General features: G+C 34.1%; 1 protein-coding gene and 1 long non-coding RNA gene across 4 annotated transcripts in view; one reads left to right on the forward strand and one right to left on the reverse strand.

Moving 5' to 3' along the window:
- The window catches only part of stw (laccase), a 275,331-nt gene that overhangs the window by 217,812 nt on the left and 34,445 nt on the right, over window positions 1-23,074 (reverse strand). The window lies entirely within an intron of this gene.
- LOC142241401 (uncharacterized) lies at window positions 2,756-3,069 on the forward strand. Its single transcript, XR_012723617.1, has 2 exons — window positions 2,756-2,869; window positions 2,932-3,069. It is a non-coding gene; the product is annotated as an uncharacterized LOC142241401 (long non-coding RNA).

The following is a 23,074-nucleotide window of genomic DNA, read 5'->3' on the forward strand; positions in this document are numbered from 1 at the left end:
ATGGGAGTTGAAAATTAATAAAGTTTATTTTTCAATATACTAAGTTCTGTACGGACTCAATTTGACTAAAATTTACCAATTCCCAGGGAAATATATACAAATGGGGAGAATCTTAAATACCTGTTATGGATCACAAATAATAATTTCCTTTGAAAAAAAACTATTTTTTTACGAATGTGAAATGGTGGAAAAGCGGTCAATATCGCCTTTAAATTTTATTGTGGACCATTATTGTTGCTTTCATTTCAGCTTAAAACCAAGCGTTGGCTAAACTACAAGAGTAGCTTAACTACACTTGAACCTCCTAAAAAAGGTGTTCGATTGTCGACTTTGTCATAATAATTTTTCTACCCTCTACCATAGGATGGGGGTATAATAGCATTACCATTCCATTTGTAACACATCAAACTATTGGTCTAAGACCGCATATTTAAAGTATATAATTCTGGGTCGTGGACAGATTCTGAGTCGATCTAGCTATGTCCGTCCGTCCGTCTGTTGAAATCACGCTAACTTCCGAACGAAACAAACTATCGACTTCAAACTTGGCACAAGTAGTGGTTATTGATCTAGGTCGGATGGTATTGCAAATGGACCATATCGGTTCCTTTTTACGTATAGCCCCCATATAAACCGATCCCCAGATTTGTCTTGCGGAGCCTCAAAGAGATGCAAATTTCATCCGTTCCGACTGAAATTTGGTACGTGGTGTTAGTATATGGTCTCTAACAACCATGACAGAATTGGTCCATATCGGTCCATAATTATATATAGCCCCATATAAACCGATCCCCAGATTTGTCTTGCGGAGCCTCTAAGAGAAGCAAATTTCATCCAATTCGGTTGAAAATTGGAACGTGGTGTTAGTATATGGTCTCTAACAACCATACCAGAATTGGTCCATATCGGTCCATAATTATATATAGCCCTTATATAAACCGATCCCCAGATTTGACCTCCGGAACCTCTTGGAGGAGCAAAAATTCGTCCGATCCGGTTGAAATTTGGTATATTTCGCTAGTGTATGGCCGATAACAACTATGCCAAAATTGGTCCGTATCGATATATATATTATATATAACCCCCAACAATTTTATATTTCGTTGTTGTTTTTGATTTCAGCTTAAAGCCATGCATTGACTAAACTACAAGTGTAACATAGCTTAACCAACAGAGGAAAAGAATGTTTGTCAAATTTATTTGTGCAAAGCCCTATAGACTGCAAGGTGGTTGGATGGACGCACGTTTCGGAATTACCACATTCCTCATCAGCATCCTCTACTTGCAGCAAAAAAAAAAAACAACAATAACAAAATAAAACGAATGAAAAAAGAGGAAGCACGCTTAAAATAAACCCAGCTAACTGCACTCAAATCAATGATTTGACGGTGGCAAAGGAAAACAGATATGTTTGTACGTTTTTTTCCGCATAAGCCGGCTATCATGTAAAACCTTTTTTCGGAGGGTTCAAGTGTGGTAAACTTTTGGGTTTAGTGAACTGCCTGAATTTATTCTGATAATTGGTTGAAGGTTTTGCTGCAAGTAGAGGATGCTGATGATGAATGTGGTAATTCCGAAACGTGCGTCCATCCAACCATCTTGCAGTCTATAGGGCTTTGCCCAAATAAATTTGACAAACATTATTTTCCTCTGTTGGTTAAGATACACTTGTAGTTTAGTGAATGCATGGTTTTAAGCTGAAATCAAAAACAACAACAATGATTAAAGAAAAATGCCAACAATAACAAAACAAAACGAATGAATTTTATATTTCTACTAGCGTAACCCGGCCCGCTTCGCTGCGCCTACCGAAGCGTATTTGGAGGAACATTTTGCGTTAACTTAGTCAACTATATCATTCGTGCTGAAAACAAATTCGAAAAGATTTGAATTGTTTTAAACAAATCGGACTACTTGATTTTTCGTTTATAGGTACAAATACGGCGGGAGAGGGTGTACCCTTTCCTCCAAATTTTTTTTAATAAAGTTCTGTATTCAAGTAGTTGGACAATCTTCTATATTTCTTGTGAATTTTAAGTGTGGTTTGTCAAGGAAAGGTACACCTAGAAAAAAGTGCCTTCGAAACTAAAGGAAAAATTTTTCATCAATATAGTTTATCCATTTTATTTCCATTAAGGTAAATTTTTATGAGAAATAATAAAATTTACTGGTTTCAGTAAAAATATCCTAAACTGTAAGCAGTTAGGAATAGTTCATTAACTAGAATAAGGCATGGAATTTTACTCATACTGTTTTCTTCGCTGGGTATAAGAATTTACTACTGAACAAGAAAATTTTATTCACCGATAACAAAGCATTCGTAAAAATAAACAAAAACCGAACTAAAACCAAGTTTCCTCAAAATTAGTAAAATTTCTTATAAAATGATAATTGCGACTTCCTTTATAATAGAAAGTTTTTCATACATACGAACAACACTTGGCATAGAAAAATATTTTAGTTCATTCGTACTAAGAAGTATGCAATCCTTTCAAAACTTAAGGAAACACACTTGTTAGAATATAGGAAATTTTCCTAAATTTCTATTGTCTACCTGTAATCGATACCTGTCATCGTAATCGATGTGTTTGTGCGTGGGTGTAATCGATATATTTGCGCGTGGGTTGTTTTTTTAGTTGGAATCGCGTTGTTGTGGTATACGGAGAGATTGTTAAAAAATAATATGGTAAAATAATATAATAAATAACAAATAAAATATATAAAATATTTGTTATTTTAAATTAGTGAGAAAAATTTTCGTTTTTTGAAAATAAATCTATCAATGTTCGTGATGGTGTATAAAGAAAGAAAACACCAGCAGAATAACGACCCTTTCATTTGTCTTCATTTTGGAATCTTCAATTATCAGGTAATATTCAGTGACGCTAACCTTTTGTAACAAAAATTGTTTATGATTTTTTATATTTCTAGGTATTGAAATTGTAAAAGGAGGACAAAATCGTTAGGCAGCAACTTATTAAAAGTGAAAAGTACAAGAAGAAGAAAAAGTGCGTTTTACAGTTGATAATATCACATGGAAATTGGAAATAGTGGAATAATAAACTAATATTTCAAGGAGATTCGATGCTGTTGATTCTTAATAAATATATTCAATATATTAATAAATATGTCTTTTATTGAAGATAAAATTGCTTATATAAATAAATAAATTTGTATTTAAAAACGAAGGTAAGCAGTTCTAATCATGAAGTAAAAGTTTTACCACAAATGTGTAAGATTTGTCCAAATGAATGAAAAAATTTCAATAAAATCATGCCATATATGAATTCAAATCAGTTAAATTTTTTTATTCTGTAGTATAGTGGTACATAAATATAGGAAAATGTTAACTAATATATGGAATGCATTATACCTAATTTCTACGAAAATCACATCGTTCAAACAAATAAAAATGTCTTTGGCGCTATACGAAGTTCAACTTTCTTCACAATGAGTTCATTTTAACTTAAAGAAGGGGTCATTTTTTTCTGGATGTATCCTTTTCCTCAACATATCTGAAAATTAAGCACTATATTATTCAATAAATCGGCTACGTTGGCTACCAATTTCATGTAAATTTAAGTTCTTTACTAAAAAGAAGTCTGGCAGAAGCCTGTGCAAAAATCATAAAATTATGTACCGAGTTCCCATTTACGGACAAACCTCTACTTTTAATTTAAGAAAAAAAACGGACAAAGGGGAACCCTCTCCCCAACTTCGCACCACTCCGACCTGATATCGGACTATCACGTACCCTATATTAATTTCGCAACTACTCAATGGTCCCTATAAATTCTATAGGAGTAAATCGACAAAGTTTATTTCAATTTTCCCCTTCCACAACCAGATATCGAAAAATCATATACTAATTTAAAAATCATGTATAAATTTAATCACCTCCTCCCACATTCCCTGTAAATTTCAAGTAGATCGGCGATGTTTAAATTTTGCTCTATTGTTTTAAAGGGACGTCACTTTCCCCGATACAATATCGACAAACACCGTAGTGAATAGCACCCCTAACCTTCCCTGAAAATTCTTGAAACTTTCCTTCAAGTGTGGGGCAAGGAAGGTTGCCTCTTCGTTCATAACCTTCCCCCACTGCTTTTGTAAATTTCAAGAAAACTTAAATTTTTTTGCAGTTTTAGAGGAGGACCTCCTCCCCGACCAAATATCGAAAAGTGATGTAGTGTATCTTTTGTAAACGTCCCAGAAAATGTCAAGCAAATTATAAGCCTAAAGGGGCGGCCTCTATTCCGTCCAAATATCGCAAAATCAGGTATCAAATATTAATATCGTAACCTCTCCCCAGTCCTCAAGTAACTCGGTAAAGTTTAATTGTTTCTCTGTATGTACTTAAGAGAAGCGGATGTCTCCCTATGCCCTTTTATTTTTATTAAAAAATCAGGAACCTGATATAAATTTCATAACCCATTTTTTCCGTAAAATTTCAGTCGGGGGGAAAAAAATCGGCAAAGGGGAGGTCCCCCTCCCCGACCAAATACCGAAAAATAATGTAGCGGATTTTTGTCTAGATGCCAACCCCAACATTCAATGAAAATTTCAAGCAAATCGCATAATTTTGTTCCAAGTTTCAAAAAGTTGGGCAAGGGGTAGGTCCCCCTCATATTAAATCATCAGGTACCCCATACTAATTCCATAACCCCACCACATGTTCTCTGTAAATCCCAGAAAATTTAGAGAATTTTAGTTTTTTCACTGTACTTTAAAAAAGTCGAACAAAGGGGAGGCCCCCCTCCGCCTCCAAATATCGAAATAAAAAGTAGCGGATCTTTGTCTAGATGCCAACCCCAATCTTCAATGAGCATTTCAAGCAAATCGGTCAACTTTGGTCCAATTTTCAAAAAGCCCGACAAAGGGGAGGTCCCCCTCCGCGACCAGGTGTCAAAAAATGAGGTACCCTATTTTCACCACATGAACGCCCCCTACGATCTCTGAAAGTTTCAAGTAAATCGGTTCAGCCGTTTCGGAGCCAACTCGGAACATACAAACAAACAAACATAGATTGAATTTTATATATATAGATAATAGATAGATAGAAAATTTTGTCAAAATGTATTTCTATAGAAAATTTTGTCAAAATTTTATTTCTATAGAAAATTTCTGTCAGAATTTTATTTCTGTAGAAACTTTTATCAAAAATATTAATTCTATAGAAAATTTATGAAGCATTTCATAGTTGGAGAGGAATATTTGGCAAAATCTTACAAAACATCAAGAATTCTACCAATCTACCAAACAGTAAAAAAGCTGCCATTTTTGGTAGACTTGTGTTCATAATTGTATATATACTAAAGCGACCCCCATATTTCAATTCTGGCTCTATAATTACCGCACAAAAGTTCATATCGGTTCGTAATTATTTCTTCCCATATATGTACCGGTCAAGAGCTGAATATATACGTGTTTAATCGACCTTTCATGTGTCTACTATATATGCCGCATGGACTACCTTACAATTTAGAAGATGATGTTAAGAAGTTTTAAGATGCCTTGCCATCGACCGCAACCCAAGTAATTTAATTGTGGATGACCGTCTTTAGTAGGAGTTTCTACGCAATCCATGGTGGAGGGTACATAAGATTCGGCCTGGCCGGGCTTTAACGGACCAAAGTATGAACCAATATAAAATATGTTTGAGACATCTCTATGAAGTCAAAAACAACAACAGTTGCAGAAAACTTGTGCTTCGAAGAAGGTGAAGACAGTCCCATAGGCCGGAAACTTAAGTACACGAAAAAAAAAATAAAGCCAGAAAGAAACTTAAGGTTTATTTTAGAAATATTTTACTAAGCTCTATTACAACCGTCGTTATCACAAAATTAGGAAAAATTCAGATTTTTTTGTTATTATTATTTTTTTCTATTTTCGTCTTTTTCCTTCAAGAAAAATTTCGATTTCGAAATTGCAAAAATGTCTTTCGCCCCCATACGAAGTTCGGTGGGTCATTTGTGGTAAAACTTTTAAAAATTCCCAATTAATTTGTGGAAATATGAATTAAGTAAATCTTTATGCTTCATATGTGAAGTCCCCAAAAAGACGAAATAACGACCCATGATAATACACTGCCATGCATGATAATGCACCCATAATGCACACTTACAGACTATCCACGATGAATTGAATAATTTGAATTTTAGGAGGTCCATGCTATATCCTCTTAAATGTGAGTTAAAGTTCCCTTGAACAAGTATATACTAGCTTCACTTATTGTTTCCTACTTGAAAATTTTTTTAAATGTTTTGGAATAAATTCAAATTTTTTCAAAACAAATCAAAATCACGATATAAATGCCAAATTACCCTCAGATTGACCCGAAATGATGTGGAATATATAATTTTCGATTTAGCAAGTGTTAACATGAAGAAACACCATCAATGCTCTATAATTATCTTAAGCCCAAAAAATGAAAAAAGGGGCATACCTTTAAGTAGAGCATTTTACCATTAGGTAAGAAATGTTTCACAATTTTGTTTTGTTTCTTCTTTTTGTTGGATCATATATAACGAATTTAAAATCAATTTTAGCAATTACTGGGTGGTCTCGTTACCCCCACAAAAAAAATTATTGAAATAATTGATTTAGCTGTTATAGAAAAAAAAATTGTTTGCAAAACTGGTATTTCACTTTGATATTTGGTCTTATATAAATTTCCTATTAGATTGTATGCAAGCACACATTCATTGTTTAGATAATATTTGCATTTAAACAAATTGTCGTCAATCGATAATTGTTCGAAATCGCTTAAAAACCTTAAGATAATCCAAAACAATTTTCGTGTCGATGTCTTCAATTACTTATTTATGAATGCCATTATTTTTTAATACTCGTATGCCATACCGGTACCGATGCAAAGTTAAAACAAAATTTGGTGTCACATTGTCATCCTCTAGTTTTTTTTTTGGAGCTATTGTTCTTTTTTGGATTCGGTTTTCTGTTTTTTGTAAAGACTCCTTGCTTCTTAGACTCTGATCCATTCGAAATAAACAAAAAAATAAAATTGCATGCTTGTTGGTTTCCATTGATTTTTGGTTTAAATGTCATTGTTTGCCTTTAGTCATTCAAGTGTGGCATACACACGCGCTTCGATATTGCAAATAAATTGTTTCGAATGTCAACATTGAATATTTTAAAGTGGTTAGAGCTTGAAATTCCCTGAAAAACACGAAATGTCATAAAATATTTGGTGCTATTTGTATATTGACATTAAAAGGGCTCAGCACCGTTAGAATGTCTTGTGGGCGTTTTGGGTGCAATTAATAATGTCATATGATAAAACGAAAGACTTAAGGAACAAACTTTTAACAAAATTCAAGAAACAACGATCTAACCCGTTTACACTATATAGTATAGGTGTATATTCTAATAAGAAAGGGCTCATTCGATGATAATATTATGAGTTCAAAAACTAAGGACTTAAGCAACAAACTTACGGAAAAAAACTTTATCTGTTTCAATCACGAAATTAATTGATACAACTAATTGCAATATCTTCAATCACAAAAAATGATAGTTAAATCATAGTTTGATTTGGACATAAAAAATGATTAATTAAAAAATTACTTGATTTCTTGCTAATGAAATTTCAATTAATTTTATAATTGATGCATTAAAAAATTTTATTGTTGTTGATTGCAAAACTCAATTGAGTTGCCAATTAAAAATGGGTGATTCCACGTAAACTGACCCCAGCTCATTTAAAAATATATAACAGATTTTAGCGAAAAAAATACCATAACGGATATCACGAACAATCTAATTTTAAATATCCATGAAGAGTTGTTAAAATTTAGGAACAGTTTTTTTCGTAAGAAGACATTTCCATGGGGTACCATGAAATTGTTGGCTGCACTACATTTATTGGCAAATTGGCAACACTATTTTTCGACCTATTTTTTCCTTTTATGGTATTTGACTTTTGGCCACATGAAAGTACATATTTTCAAGTATTGTATAGTGCAAAATCGTAACTTTTTGAAAATATTTATTGGCTATAAGCGTCTCTGTAACATGGAGGGTCTCATTTGTCACACCCGATACGGTAAATATATAAAAAGTTTAATTTTTATAAATTTTATGTAGGTATATATATAATATATTTTGTGCAAGTTAGGTCCCAGCTAAGCTGTATAAAATTAATTAAAATGTTTCAGTATCATTTGAATATTTAAGCTATTAGTTGCGTTATAAGATCTGTCACACCCGTTACACAAAAATCGTGGTCAATTTTTAATTGATTTAAAAATATAAATATCATTATTTCAGATATGGAATTCAAAAATAGAATGCAAAAATTTCGGTTTGAGTTGAAAAAAGATCCAACTAAATTAAAAAAACATCTGGAAAAAGAAAAGGAAAGAGATAAGAAACGTCGGGATAACAAGAAAAAGGTGATGGATAATGACGCGTTGGAAGAAAAACGGAATAGAGATAGAGAGCGACAGAAGAAGTGCAGAGAAAAAAAGAGAAGTATTGATCTGGGCGAAATCTCTTTGAATTCTCATATTGGATCTTATAAATCAATAAGGTCGCTGAAGAAAGCTGTGACTAACGTAAAAAAAGCTTACCGCAGATCCCATCGAAAAAGAAAGCTGTTTTATTCGAAATCGCTTCTGAAATACTTCCTTCGGAATTATCAAAGGCTTTGCATAATACCGAAACAAAAAGTAACGCAATTTCTGAAGAGGTGATATCAAATATAAAACAGTTTTTCATTCGAGATGATATAAGTCGTCAAAGTCCCGGCATTAAAGATTATAAATCCATAAAAGATCGCATAACTGGAAAACGGATTCAAATTCAAAAACAATATTTAATAATGAGTCTTAGAGAGTGTTATAATCAGTTTAGACAAGAAAATCCGGACGTTAAAGCCGGAAAGTCTAAGTTTTGTTCATACCGACCAAAAACATTTGCATTGTTAGTGAAATTCCACATGATGTTTGTCTATGTGTATATCACTCAAATTTCAATTTTTTAACAGAAGCTTTGCATAGCATTTTTCCTTCTGTTCCCTCATCATCAAAATAAATTTTGGATGTGCTCTGTTGCGATGTAAAAAGTGAAAATTGTATGACAAACCAATGTGTGACCAATGTTGCAATCATACCTCTTAAATACGATACATTGACGCCTATATCTTGGAAACAGTGGTTGCAATGTTCCGAAGGACGCTTACAAATAACTACCCAGAAAGACACCGTAGCAGACCTACTTAATGTATTTAATTCAAAATTATTAAAATTCAATACTCACGTTTTTGTTAAAAACGAGCAAAGCCGCTTATTTAAAGAGACAAAAGCAAAGCTTTCCCAAAACGAAGCCGTCTTGCAGTTAGATTTTGCAGAAAATTTTGCTATTATTGCCCAAGATGAAATACAAAGCGCACATTGGCGCCACAATCAAGCTACAATATTTACTGCCTGTGCATGGACTAGAAATTCGGAACAAGAAGTTGAATGTCATTCCTACGGTATTATAAGTGACGATCTCACACACAGAAAATATTGTGTATTAATAATATTTTAATGGTCTTCAAACAAAAGCACAAACATATTACCAAAGTCAATTCTTTGGAGAAAATGAAAAAATAAGTCTGATATAAACATGTCTATGAGAAAGTTTTTAAGTTTTAAAAACATATTTTTGTCAATGAAATTTTTATTTTCTTTTTCTTTTATTTGAAGTTTCTTCAATAAGTTTAAGTAACACTGAATATGATTTTGAGAATAAAAATATATATTTTTTGTTTTTAAAAGCCATCTGCATTGTCTGTTTTACTTATTACACATCTAGATTGAGACTGTGTCACACCCGTTACATTGGCATGTCACACCCGTTACGTATTAATATATTTATATTAAACTAAATAATAATCGAAATGATTTGGAATAAAGCTTATAATAAGCAGTATACTATCCATAATCTATGAAAACAATGTTTTGTTAACGGACCATACAAAAAGTTTACAGTAATCAATACAGAAAGCTGCTGTTCAAGATTTAAGGAAAACTTAAGGTCACACCCGATACGGTGATATACGAGCTATATCTTTTTTACTTAAAATATTATTAAATTTCCTTGTATGTCAATTGACTATAATTAAATATATATACTTAAATCACTCTTTATGAATTGTTGTTATAAATTAAATATACCAAAATAAAGAAGATAGTCAGTAACAATGTCACACCCGCTCCGTTGGAATCACCCAAATGTAACTATTGACAATCACTTTCTCAAATGACTTAATATTTTTAGATTGATTCACAAATTAATCGTTTCAATTAATCAATCATATACCCACCACCATAGAATGGTGACGTGGGTATAATAAGTTTGTCGTTCCGTTTGTAACACATCGAAATATCGATTTCCGACTAAAGGGTGATACGGTCAAAATTTGGTCAATATAAACTTGACGTATTTCTTTCAATTCAAATTCAGTCAAAATTCCGACCAAGCAAGAAGAGCAGCGTAACAAAATTTTGCTCGCGCATCGCGAAAATCCGAGCTTCTCGCACGCAAAGCTGGCAAAATCGCTAAAAGTTGCCAAATCAACCGTTACAAATGTAATTAAAGTGTTTGGGGGAACGTTTGTCGACAGCCAGGAAGTCTGGATCGGGGGGAAATCGAAAACCGGAAGCCGCTGAGACGACAAAGAGAGTTGCCGGTAGTTTCAAGCGAAACCCTAACCTCTCTCTCCGAGATGCCGCAAATAAGCTGGGCGTATCGTCTACAACCGTGCATCGAGCCAAAAAACGAGCCGGACTATCGACTTACAAGAAGGTAGTGACTCCAAATCGCGATGATAAACAAAATACGACGGCCAAAGCGCGATCTCCGACGATGCTGACGAAGTTTGACTGCGTGGTAATGGACGACGAAACCTACGTCAAAGCCGACTACAAGCAGCTTCCGGGACAGGAGTTTTATACGGCAAAAGGAAGGGGAAAGGTAGCAGATATTTTCAAGCACATAAAACTGTCAAAGTTCGCAAAGAAATATCTGTTTTGGCAAGCTATCTGTACCTGTGGCTTGAAAAGCAGCATAGCTTCCGAGACGGTCAATCAAGAAATTTACGAGAAAGAGTGTTTGAATAAAGGTCTGCTGCCTTTCCTGAAGAAACACGGTTGTTCCGTACTGTTTTGGCCGGATGTGGTATCTTGCCATTACGGTAAAAATGCCATGGAGTGGTACGCCGCCAACAACGTGCAGGTGGTTCCTAAAGACAAGAACCCTCCCAACACGCCAGAGCTCCGCCCAATTGAGAAATACTGGGCTATTGTCAAGCGGAACCTAAAGAAGACCAAAAAAACTGCTAAGGACGAGCAGCAGTTCAAGGCAAACTGGCTTTCTGCAGCGAAGAAGGTGGACAAGATGGCTGTACAAAATCTGATGGCAGGTGTCAAGCGTGAGGCCCGGCAATTCGGATTTGGAAAAGCGAAAGCCTAACTGAATATTTTTCCTGAATTTTATACTAATTGAACTTGAAAAAGAAATTTAATTTGATTTTTTAAATAAACGATTTCACCGATTTACACGCGTTTTCCCTTGACCAAATTTTGACCGTATCATCCTTTATATAAAGTATATATATTCTTGATTAGGGAGAAATTCTAAGACGATATAACCATGTCCGTCTGTCTGTCTGTTGTAATCACGCTACAGCCTTCAATAACGGGGCTATCGTCCTGAAATTTTGCACAGATTCGTTTTTTGTTTGCTGGCAGGTCAAGTTCGAAGATGGGCTATATCGGTCCAAGTTTTCATATAGTCCCCATATAAACAGACCTCCCAATTTGGGGTCTTGGGCTTATAAAAACCGTAGTTTTTAACCAATTTGCCTGAAATTTTAAATCTAGAGGTATTCTAGGGCCATAAAAAGGTTTTTACCCAATTTGTCTGAAATTGGAATTCTAGAGGTATTTGAGGACCATTAAGAGGTGTGTCGAAAATGGTGAGTATTGGTCCATGTTTTGGTATAGCTCCTATATAGACCTACGTCCCGAATTTATTTCTAGGACTTTAGTTTTATTTCTAGGACCGACTATGGTGTGTGTCGTATCATGTTTTGGCCGATCTCCCGATTTAACTCCTTGGGCTTCTTAATAGAAACCTTAGATTTTGTCCGATTTGCTCGAAAATGTAAATATACTGGTATTGAAGACCCTCAAAAATATGTATCGCGTTTATTTTTACCGGTCCATTTGGTAAGGCATCGATATAGACCTATTTCTCTTCTTGACGGTACACCCAAAGAAAAAATAGTTTCTTCCGGAAAGAAATTTTAGACAAACGAAATTCCCCTTTCGTATAAAGTATTTTCGTATAGAGCTAACTAATCCGAATTTTTGATAAGCGATTCAACGATTGTCTCTAAAATTTGTGTCAAAAGGAAACTTTGCTTGTTTAAAATTTCATTCCTCAGAAAAGAAAACTCTTCTTTCAGTGTATAGCAGGCGCATTGCTCATGAAAATTGCTTGAAACTGAAAGTACAATTTCCATATTGTAAATAGTGATCGTAAAAATCTACAGATTTAAGATTTAAAATCCAGGCATTATTTCATCATTTGCGCGATATGCACGATTTCTTTAAAACTCAAACAAAAATGGTTCTTCTAAATCCAGAATTTGATCTAGCCTTCATAGGTAGAATCTTTAAATTTATCTTCGTGAAGCGTACTGGATGAAATGATTTGCTGGGGAGAATATTTGTCAGCAAACCCCCTGAAATTCTATATATTATCAACGAACGCGCTACGACGAAGAGTTTTCAAAGGAAACTATTATATTTGATTCATTGTGGTGGGTATTTAAGATTCGGCCCGGCCGAACTGTATATACTTGTTGTAACTGACTTAGTCCTTCGAGTTTGAGCTAGTTGTTCCAATTATTTATACCCTTCACCACTACTGTGGTACAGGGTATAATAAGTTCGTGCATTTGTATGTAACGCCAAGAAGGAGTAATCATAGACCAACCTTTTAGTATACGGATCGGCTTAGAATTAAATTCTGAGTCGATTTAGCGATGTCCGTCTGTCTGTCTGTCTGTTGATGTATTTTTGTGTGCAAAGTACAGCTCGCAGTTTTAGTCCGATTGTCCTAAAATTTGGTATAACGTCCTGTTTCGGCTCAAAGACGATCCCTATTGATTTTGGAAAAAATCGGTTCAGATTTAGATATAGCTGCCATATATATTTTTCACCGATCTGGTCATAATTGGCGTGTACATCAACCGATCTTCCTCAAATTCCGTACATCCGAATATTTTATGGGTCTCGAAAAACATGCAAAATATCAGCCAAATCGGTTCAGATTTAGATATAGCTCCCATATATAGCTTTCGCCTGATTTACACTCATTTGCCCACAGAGGCCAATTTTTTGCTCCGATTTAGTTGAAATTTTGCACAGGCAGTAGAATTAGCATTGTAACTATACGTGCCAGATTTGGTTGAAATCGGTTCAGATTTGGATATATCTCCCATATATAGCTTTCGCCCGATTTACACTCATATGACCACAGAGGCAAATTTTTAACTCCGATTTAGTTGAAATTTTGCACAGGGAGTAGAATTAGCATTGTTACTATGCGCGCCAAATTTGGTTGAAATCGGTTCAGATTTGGATATATCTCCCATATATAGCTTTCGCCCGATTTACACTCATATGACCACAGAGGCCAATTTTTTGCTCCGATTTAGTTGAAATTTTGCACAGGGAGTAGAATTAGCATTGTAGCTATGCGTGCCAAATTTGGTTGAAATCGGTTCAGATTTAGATATATCTCCCATATATAGCTTTCGCCCGATTTACACTCATATGACCACAGAGGCCAATTTTTAACTCCGATTTAGTTGAAATTTTGCACAGAGAGTAGAATTAGCATTGTTGCTATGCGTGCCAAATTTGGTTGAAATCGGTTCAGATTTAGATACAGCTCCCATATATATGTTTTTCTGATTTCGACAAAAATGGTCAAAATACCAAAATTTTCCTTGTAAAATCGCCACTCTTAGTCCAAAAGTTGTAAAAATGACTCTAATTTTCCTAAACTTCTAATACATATATATCGAGCGATAAATCATAAATAAACTTTTGCGAAGTTTCCGTAAAATTGCTTCAGATTTAAATGTTTCACATATTTTTTTTTTACTAATATTGTGTTCCACCCTAGTGCATTAGCCGACTTAAATTTTGAGTCTATAGATTTTGTAGAAGTCTATCAAATTCTGTCCAGATCGAGTGATATTTAAATGTATGTATTTGGGACAAACCTTTATATATAGCACCCAACACATTTGACGGATGTGATATGCTATCGAAAATTTAGATCTACAAAGTGGTGCAGGGTATAATATAGTCGTCCCCGCCCGACTTTAGACTTTCCTTACTTGTTTTTTAATACAAATTTTAATTGACAATGTTTTCAGCTTCAATAAACTATTTAATTGGAGATATTTTGGTGATATCTTTTTCTGTGCAGTAAGCCACAGATTAAGCAGAAACCAACTGTTTATATCATACCAAAAAGGAGTCCAAATTTACATTGAGATAAATTTGCTATACCACTGTAAAAAAATGGATTTGCTAATTTTTTCAAATCTTTATTTTAAATTTGACTCTGAAATGCTTTCACCGTAATTTATATTTTTCTATATTAGTACGACCGACTATCACTGTCATACTACAGCCAATACTGTCAACATATATTCTAATAAGTTTTATTGCAAGCAATTTCTAAGGTCAGTTGAATTTATATTGCAAATGGGGTATTGGGGATTATCCACAAATCGATATAGTGTGACATTTGAATAATGCTCATCTTGCGTTTGTTGAGTATATATGAGAATTTAAAAATCAGTCAAATATTCTGTGGTTAAAATCTAATTTTTATGGCATTTATTTAAGTATCTTTTACATAATTTATGATTCTATTCGTTTTATGTTATAGTAATTTATACAGTACGATTTTTATCTAAATGTTATACGAAATAAAATTTTATTAATTTTTTTTTTTTATGTATTGAAATTTTAAAAATTTCACACGTTATTTAGCTTGCGAAAAAAAAACTCTCAATGAATTCGAATACGCCACAATTAAATTGAGCCATAAATCATTTGGGTTTCCTAACACAATTTTGATTTTATTATCGTACCACTTATAAAGACTGGAATAGGTGTTTTTGTTTAGATATAAAAAATTAAAATGTGTAATTTCTTGTGGTTTTGTAATTAATGCAAGGCAACAATCACCAAAGCCGTACACTTTATACTATGCACACAGACGTAGCCTATTGCAGATTTTCTTTCCTGTTATATATTGGTTAATTTAAAAACGCATGTCGCATATTTTGGCGTTTGTTTTTTTTTTTTTTTTTTTGCAGCAACGTTTACTCGTACTGGCTGTAACAAGATTTTCCACTCGAGTGTGAGGCTACACTAAAAAAAATATTTTTAATAAAAAAATAATGTTTCCCAAAGTGCATATATTCTTAGTCAATTTAAAATACATACACTTTGTGGAAGCAAATCCAAATTCTAAAACATATTAGTTATTGATATTGATGTAGTTTCCAAAATGTATTGAAAAATTCCCGACTTGGGATGATATTTTTTTTTTCTTCCTCCAGCTCACAAAAATTAATTTCTAATATAATTCTCTCAGTGTTTCTTGGTACCAGAGTATGTAAACAGTATCAGTAGTAGTTTCATTCAAGTGGTAGAGAGATATACACGTAGATGGTTTGCAGAATATTCCTCTAAAATGATGAAGCATTTATGATTGGTGTGATTATAAATTCATGTTGGCCAGTTTCCTGTCCGTCTAGCGGTCTGTCTCAACTGGCCTTATGACTTCTAGTATAATGCAAATATTTTCAACACTTTGTAAAAAATTTTGGGCTCCTATAAACATTTTTGGATCTATAGCTTTAGCTTGTTAAAAAAAAAAACAACTATGTTTTTTCTTGCTCACATTCAACCAAATAACAGGAGGGGGTAATTAATTTTCTATGCAGTTTATTTTGTTTTTATTTTATAAACTACTTGAGCTCCTTGTATTTGTGTTTACTTTTGTCTTTTATTATCTGCGCTATCTATCATATAAAATCTAGTAAATAAACAACTACCCTATAAGGCCAGAATTAGGCCTAGTTCATATGTCTAGGTCATGTTTATGTTCGTTGTTTTTATGGGAATAATACAAACATTTTCTACTGCCATAGTTTACATTGAACTTACTGGTAGGGTGGTCATTAAATTGTGTACATACATTTAGTTCATGAAATTTTAGAAACATAATTAGGATAAAGAAAATTGCATGGGGCTGTGGAAAAATAAAAAATACGAAAACGAAACTAAAACTTAATATTTTTTCCAATGAAAATAAGATAAATTTTGAATATTAAATTGTTGTTTTAATGCTCGAGTTTTTTATGATAGTTTTATGTATTTTCTATTTATTATTTTTTATATAATCATCAATAGACCTGTATTCATTATTCTGACTAAAATCGTCGAAGAAAATTTAAAAAAAAAAAAACTCTATACAGAAAACAAGTATATACGGCCGTAAGTTCGGCCAGGCCCTCCACCATGGATTGCGTAGAAACTCCTACGAAAGACTGTCAACCACAATCGAATTACTTGGGTTGTGGTAATATTTAACATCGTCTTCTAAATTGTAAGTTAGTCCATACGTGGTATAAAGGGTGATTTGTCAAGAGCTTGATAAATTTAAAAAAAAAAAAACGCATAAAATTTGCAAAATCTCATCGGTTCTTTATTTGAAACGTTAGATTGGTCCATGACATTTACTTTTTGAAGATAATTTCATTTAAATGTTGACCGCGGCTGCGTCTTAGGTGGTCCATTCGGAAAGTCCAATTTTGGGCAACTTTTTCGAGCATTTCGGCCGGAATAGCCCGAATTTCTTCGGAAATGTTGTCTTCCAAAGCTGGAATAGTTGCTGGCTTATTTCTGTAGACTTTAGACTTGACGTAGCCCCACAAAAAATAGTCTAAAGGCGTCAAATCGCATGATCTTGGTGGCCAACTTACCGGTCCATTTCTTGAGATGAATTGTTCTCCGAAGTTTTCCCTCAAAATGGCCATAGAATCGCGAGCTGTGTGGCATGTAGCGCCATCTTGTTGAAACCACATGTCAACCAAGTTCAGTTCTTCCATTTTTGGCAACAAAAAGTTTGTTAGCATCGAACGATAGCGATCGCCATTCACCGTAACGTTGCGTCCAACAGCATCTTTGAAAAAATACGGTCCAATGATACCACCAGCGTACAAACCACACCAAACAGTGCATTTTTCGGGATGCATGGGCAGTTCTTGAACGGCTTCTGGTTGCTCTTCACTCCAAATGCGGCAATTTTGCTTATTTACGTAGCCATTCAACCAGAAATGAGCCTCATCGCTGAACAAAATTTGTCGATAAAAAAGCGGATTTTCTGCCAACTTTTCTAGGGCCCATTCACTGAAAATTCGACGTTGTGGCAGATCGTAAGTCTATTCATGATGAAATGTCAAAGCATACTGAGCATCTTTCTCTTTGACACCATGTCTGAAATCCCACGTGATCTGTCAAATACTAATGCATGAAAATCCTAACCTCAAAAGAATCACCCTTTATATTGGACACAAAAGGTATATATAAGTAAGTCTACAAATAATTACGAACCGATATGGACTTTGAGCGGTAATTAAAGAGCCAGAATTGAAATACGGAGGTCGCTTTACATGGGAGCTATATACACTTATGAACCGATGTGGACCTATTTTTTGTGTGATTGGACATCGATTTATCTGAGGCCTATGTTATATATAACTATTGACCGATATGTACCAATTTTGGCATGGTTGTTAAAGACCATATACTAACACCGCCTACCAACTTTTTAATCGGATTGAATGAATTTTGCTTTTCCAAAAGGCTCCGGAGTTCAAATCTAGAGACCAGTTTATATGGGTGCTATATATAATTGTGAACCGATCTGGACTAATTTTTGCATGGTTGTTAGTGTCCATATAGTTACACAAAAAAACAAGTAAGGAAAGTCTAAAGTCGGACGGGGCCGACTATATTATACCCTGCACCACCTTGTAGATCTAAATCAGAATTTGATCTGGACAGAATTTGATAGACTTCTACAAAATCTATAGACTCAAAATTTAAGTCGGCTAATGCACTAGGGTGGAAAACAATGTTAGTACAAACATATGGGAATATTTAAATCTGAAGCAATTTTAAGGAAACTTCGCAAAAGTTTTTTTTTATGATTTATCGCTCGATATATATGTATTAGAAGTTTAGGAAAATTAGAGTCATTTTTACCACTTTTCGACTAAGCAGTGTCGATTTTACAAGGAAATGTTGGTATTTTGACCATTTTTTTCGAAATCAGAAAAACATATATATGGGAGCTATATCTAAATCTGAACCGATTGCAACCAAATTTAGCACGCATAGCTACAATGCTAATTCTACTCCCTGTGCAAAATTTCAAGTAAATCGGGGCAAAAAATTGTCCTCTGTGGTCATATGAGTGTAAATCGGACGAAAGCTATATATGGAAGCTATATATATATATATGAATCGATTTCAACCAAATTTGGCACGCATGGCTACAATGCTAATTCTACTCCCTGTGCAAAATGTCAATTAAATCGGAGTAAAACATTGGCCACTGTGGTCATATGAGTGTAAATCGGGCGAACGATATATATGGGAGCTATATCTAAATCTGAACCGATTTCAATAAAATTTGGCACACTTGACTACACTACTAATTGTACTCCTGGTGCTAAATTTCAACCAAATTGGGGTAAAACTCTGGCTTCTGGGACCGTATTAGTCTATATCGGGCGAAAGATATATACGGGAGCTATATCTAAATCTGAACCGATTTCTTCCGAAATCAATAGGGGTCTATTCTGAGCCAAAACACATACTTGTGCCAAATTTGAAGTCGATTGGACTAAAACTGCGACCTAGACTTTGATTACAAAAATGTGTTCACGGACAGACGGACATCGCTATATCGTCTCAAGAGCCCACCCTGAGCATTTTTGCCAAAGACACCATGTGTCTATCTCGTCTCCTTCTGGGTGTTGCAAACATATGTACTAACTTATAATACCCTGTTCCACAGTGTGGCGCAGGGTATAACAAAACAAAACTTCAACTGAATCGGGTAAATATATAATATATAATTATGGACCGATATGGACACTTTTTGGTTGGTTGTTAGAGATCGGATGAAATTGGCTTCGGTTAGAGGCTCCGCAAGCTAAATCTGGCGATCGATTTATATGGGGGCTATATATAATTATAGACCGATGTGGACCAGTTTTTGCACAGTTGTTAAAAACCACATACTTACACCATGTAAAAAATTTCAGCCGGATGGGATGAAATTTGCTTCTCTTCGAGGCTCCGCAAGCCAAATCTAGGGATCGGTTTATAGGGGGGCTATATATAATTATGGACCGATTTCGACCAATTTTTGCGTGGGTGTTTGAGGCCATATATTAACACCATGTACCAAATTTCAACTGAATCAGATGAATTTTGGTCTTCCAAGAGGGTCCGGAGATCAAATCTGGAGATCGGTTTATATGGGGCTATATATAATTATGGAGCGATGTAGACCAATTTTTGCATGGTTGTTAGAGACCATATACCAACACCATGTACCAAATTTCAGCTATATCGGATGAAATATGCTTCTCGTAGAGGCTCCGCAAGCCAAGTCGGGGGGTCGGTTTATATGGGAGCTATACGTAAAAGTGAACCGATATGACCCATTTGCAATACCATCCGACCTATATCAATAAAAACTACTTGTGCCATGTTTCAAGTCGATAGCTTGTTTCGTTCGGAAGTTAGCGTGATTTCAACAGACGGACGGACATGCTTAGATCGACTCAGAATTTCACCACGACCCAGAATATATGTACTTTATGGGGTCTTAGAGCAGTATTTCGATGTGTTACAAACGGAATGACAAAGTTAATATACCCCCCATCCTATGGTGGAGGGTATAAAAAGCTTATAACAAACGTACACGTATATTATAGTGTGGTATAGTACATAATTTTTTAGGGTGCATTCATTTTTTTTTGGGTGTATTTCCGCCTATGTGTTACAAATTGAATTTTTCATAACCTTCTATCATATGGAATTTATGATATCTCTCGCTATTAAATATGCAGTATATGATATAATATTCAGTTTTCGTTTCAAAAATTGCAACATAAAATTCATAAACTATCTTAGACATAAACTTGTTTAAAAAGTGCGTATGGTTAATCTACGTGTGACTATAGTTGTAATACACTGTTGTTTGATAATTATTTTTTTTAGAACAAAAGATTTAAGACACAAACTTGGTATAATAGAAACCGCAATTCTAAACTAAAGACTAAAAATATTCATAAGTATAGTTTTAGGGGATCACAACTGCTCTGTGTCAATTAGTGAGTGTCAAATTACAAACTCTGTAAGATTTTATGACAATGTTTGTTTGTTAAAATTGTCAACATATAGCAAAACGAAAGACTCAAGACACAAATACAATTCGATTTGTTTTTTATTACAATTTCTAGCACACATCATATTTTAATTGCCGTCCATCATAATTATCTATGCCCATAAAAATCACTGAAATATTCAAACTTAAAGCTTGAAATATTAGATTTTGTTAATACTTTGTATACTAATCATACTAGATTGTCTTGTTTTGCAACGGTATTATAGAATGTCTATTTTACAGTGTCATTTGGATGATGGTTACGATTTGTCTTGTTAACCAAAAATCAATTTGACTGTTTTGGAGCTAGTCTACAATTTTCAAAAGCTGTCTATGTGTGGCCATTTGGTTTTGGAACAAGTTTCTATTGCAAAAAAAAAACTCATAAATTCGAGAACTGCAGCAATTTACAAATAAATAAAAACAAAAACCAATCTTGGAAGTACACAAAATATAAAATATACTTTATGTGATTCTTTACAAGTATTTGATAAATATTTTGCATATATAGCATGTGTAGTCTATACGAATGCATAATTTAGTTGGTGTACCACTATTTATGAAGTTTTTATGATATAAACGGATTTAGTTCATGTCTTGGTTTTCCTTGTCAAATTCGAATTTATTGAAAATATTAGATTTTCTTAAAACAAAATGGTCTAAATTTTTATAATGCAAAGCGTAACAATGATCGTGCAAATAATATGCGTTTATTGCGTCCGTAATATTCTACTGCGGAAAGGTGAGAAATATTAAAATAAATCAATAATTTTTGAAATCTAAAAAAGCTGCAGTGTTAAAATGTGGATTACTCATAACCATTATTAGTTTAACGTCTCTTTAAAACATTTTATGTTCCAGAGATACAAAAATGGTAGTTCTTAAATCGCTAATGTAATGTATGAAATTGTACGACGTACATTTAGCATGTACTTATAATGATAAAATGGCTTATGGGCTGGTTATTAGCCCTTTAGTCATTACTGATTTTCCTGTGTATCAACTGAGATTATGCTCAATGCACGATTAGAAATGTATGCCCTTTTCGGCTACTCTCGTATCAAACCTAATCTATCACGTCATATATATTATCCCAGCAAAAAAATGAAAGTTTTTCCCAAGCCAAAAATTATCTTCTAAAGATTGGATTTATTGTCGCTTCATAAGAAGTTGTTTTGAGACAAAAACAACAACATCCGCAGTTTTTATTTAATTTACCGGAAATTGGAAATCTAAAGGTATTTTATAACCATAAAGAGGTGCGGCAAAAATGGTGAGTATCGGTCCATGTTTTGGTATGGTCCCCATATCAACCGACATCCCGATTAGGGGTCTTGGGCTTATAGAAACCGTAGTTTTTATCCAATTTGCCTGAAATTTAAAATCTAGAGGTATTTTCGTGCCGAACACGGTGAGTATCGGTCCATGTTTTAGTATAGCCCGGAATTCTAGAAACCGTACTTTTTATCCGATTTGCCTGAAATTGTAAATATTCTGGTGGTTTAGGCTCACAAAAACGTATATCGGATTAAGTTTTTATCGGTTCATTTGGTAAAGCCTCCATATAGGCCGATTTCACTTCTTGAGGGTATAGAAGGCGCACTGATCATGAAAATTGCTTGAAACTCAATGTAAAATTTCCAGATTATATATCTCGGGTGAAAATCTACAGATTTAAGAATTCAAATCAAGACGTTATTTTATAATTTTGTTGCACACTTACAAGAGATGTTAATGATTCCTCTAAATTTCAAACAAAAATAGTTCTTATTACTCCAGAATCTGATATAGTCTTCATAGGTAAAATGTTTAAATTTATCTTCGGGATGTGTACTGGTTGAACTGCTCTGCTTGATCTGTCATCAAACCCCCCTGAAATTTCAAAAGAGACTATAATAACAGGTTGCCTGATAAGTTCCCGGTCTGACCCATAGATGGCGTCGCTAGTATTTATTATTTTTATATAGCACCAACCTTCAAATGATTCGTGTCAAAATTTGACATCTGTAAGTCAATTAGTTTGTGAGTTAGAGCGTCTTTTGTTTAACAACTTTTGTTATTTTGCAAAAAATGGAAAAAGGAATTTCGTGTTTTGATAAAATACTGTTTTCTGAAGGGCAAAAATACGGTGGAAGAAAAAACTTGGCTTGTTAATGAGTTTCCGGACTCTGCCCCAGGGAAATCAACAATAACTGATTTGTATGCAAAATTCAAGCGTGGTGAAATGAGCACGAAGGACGGTGAACGCAGTGGACGCCCGAAAGAGGTGGTTACCGACGAAAACATCAAAAAAATCCACAAAATGATTTTGAATGACTGTAAAATGAAGATGATCGAGATAGCAGAGGCCTTAAAGATATCAAAGGAACGTGTTGGTCATATCATTCATCAATATTTGGATATGCGGAAGCTCTGTGCAAAATGGGTGCCGCGCGAGCTCACATTTGACCAAAAACAACAACGTGTTGATGATTCTGAGCGGTGTTTACAGCTGTTAACTCGTAAT

The sequence above is a fragment of the Haematobia irritans genome, chromosome 5 (genome assembly GCF_050003625.1).
Source record: "Haematobia irritans isolate KBUSLIRL chromosome 5, ASM5000362v1, whole genome shotgun sequence".
Classification (NCBI taxonomy): Eukaryota; Metazoa; Arthropoda; class Insecta; order Diptera; family Muscidae; genus Haematobia; species Haematobia irritans.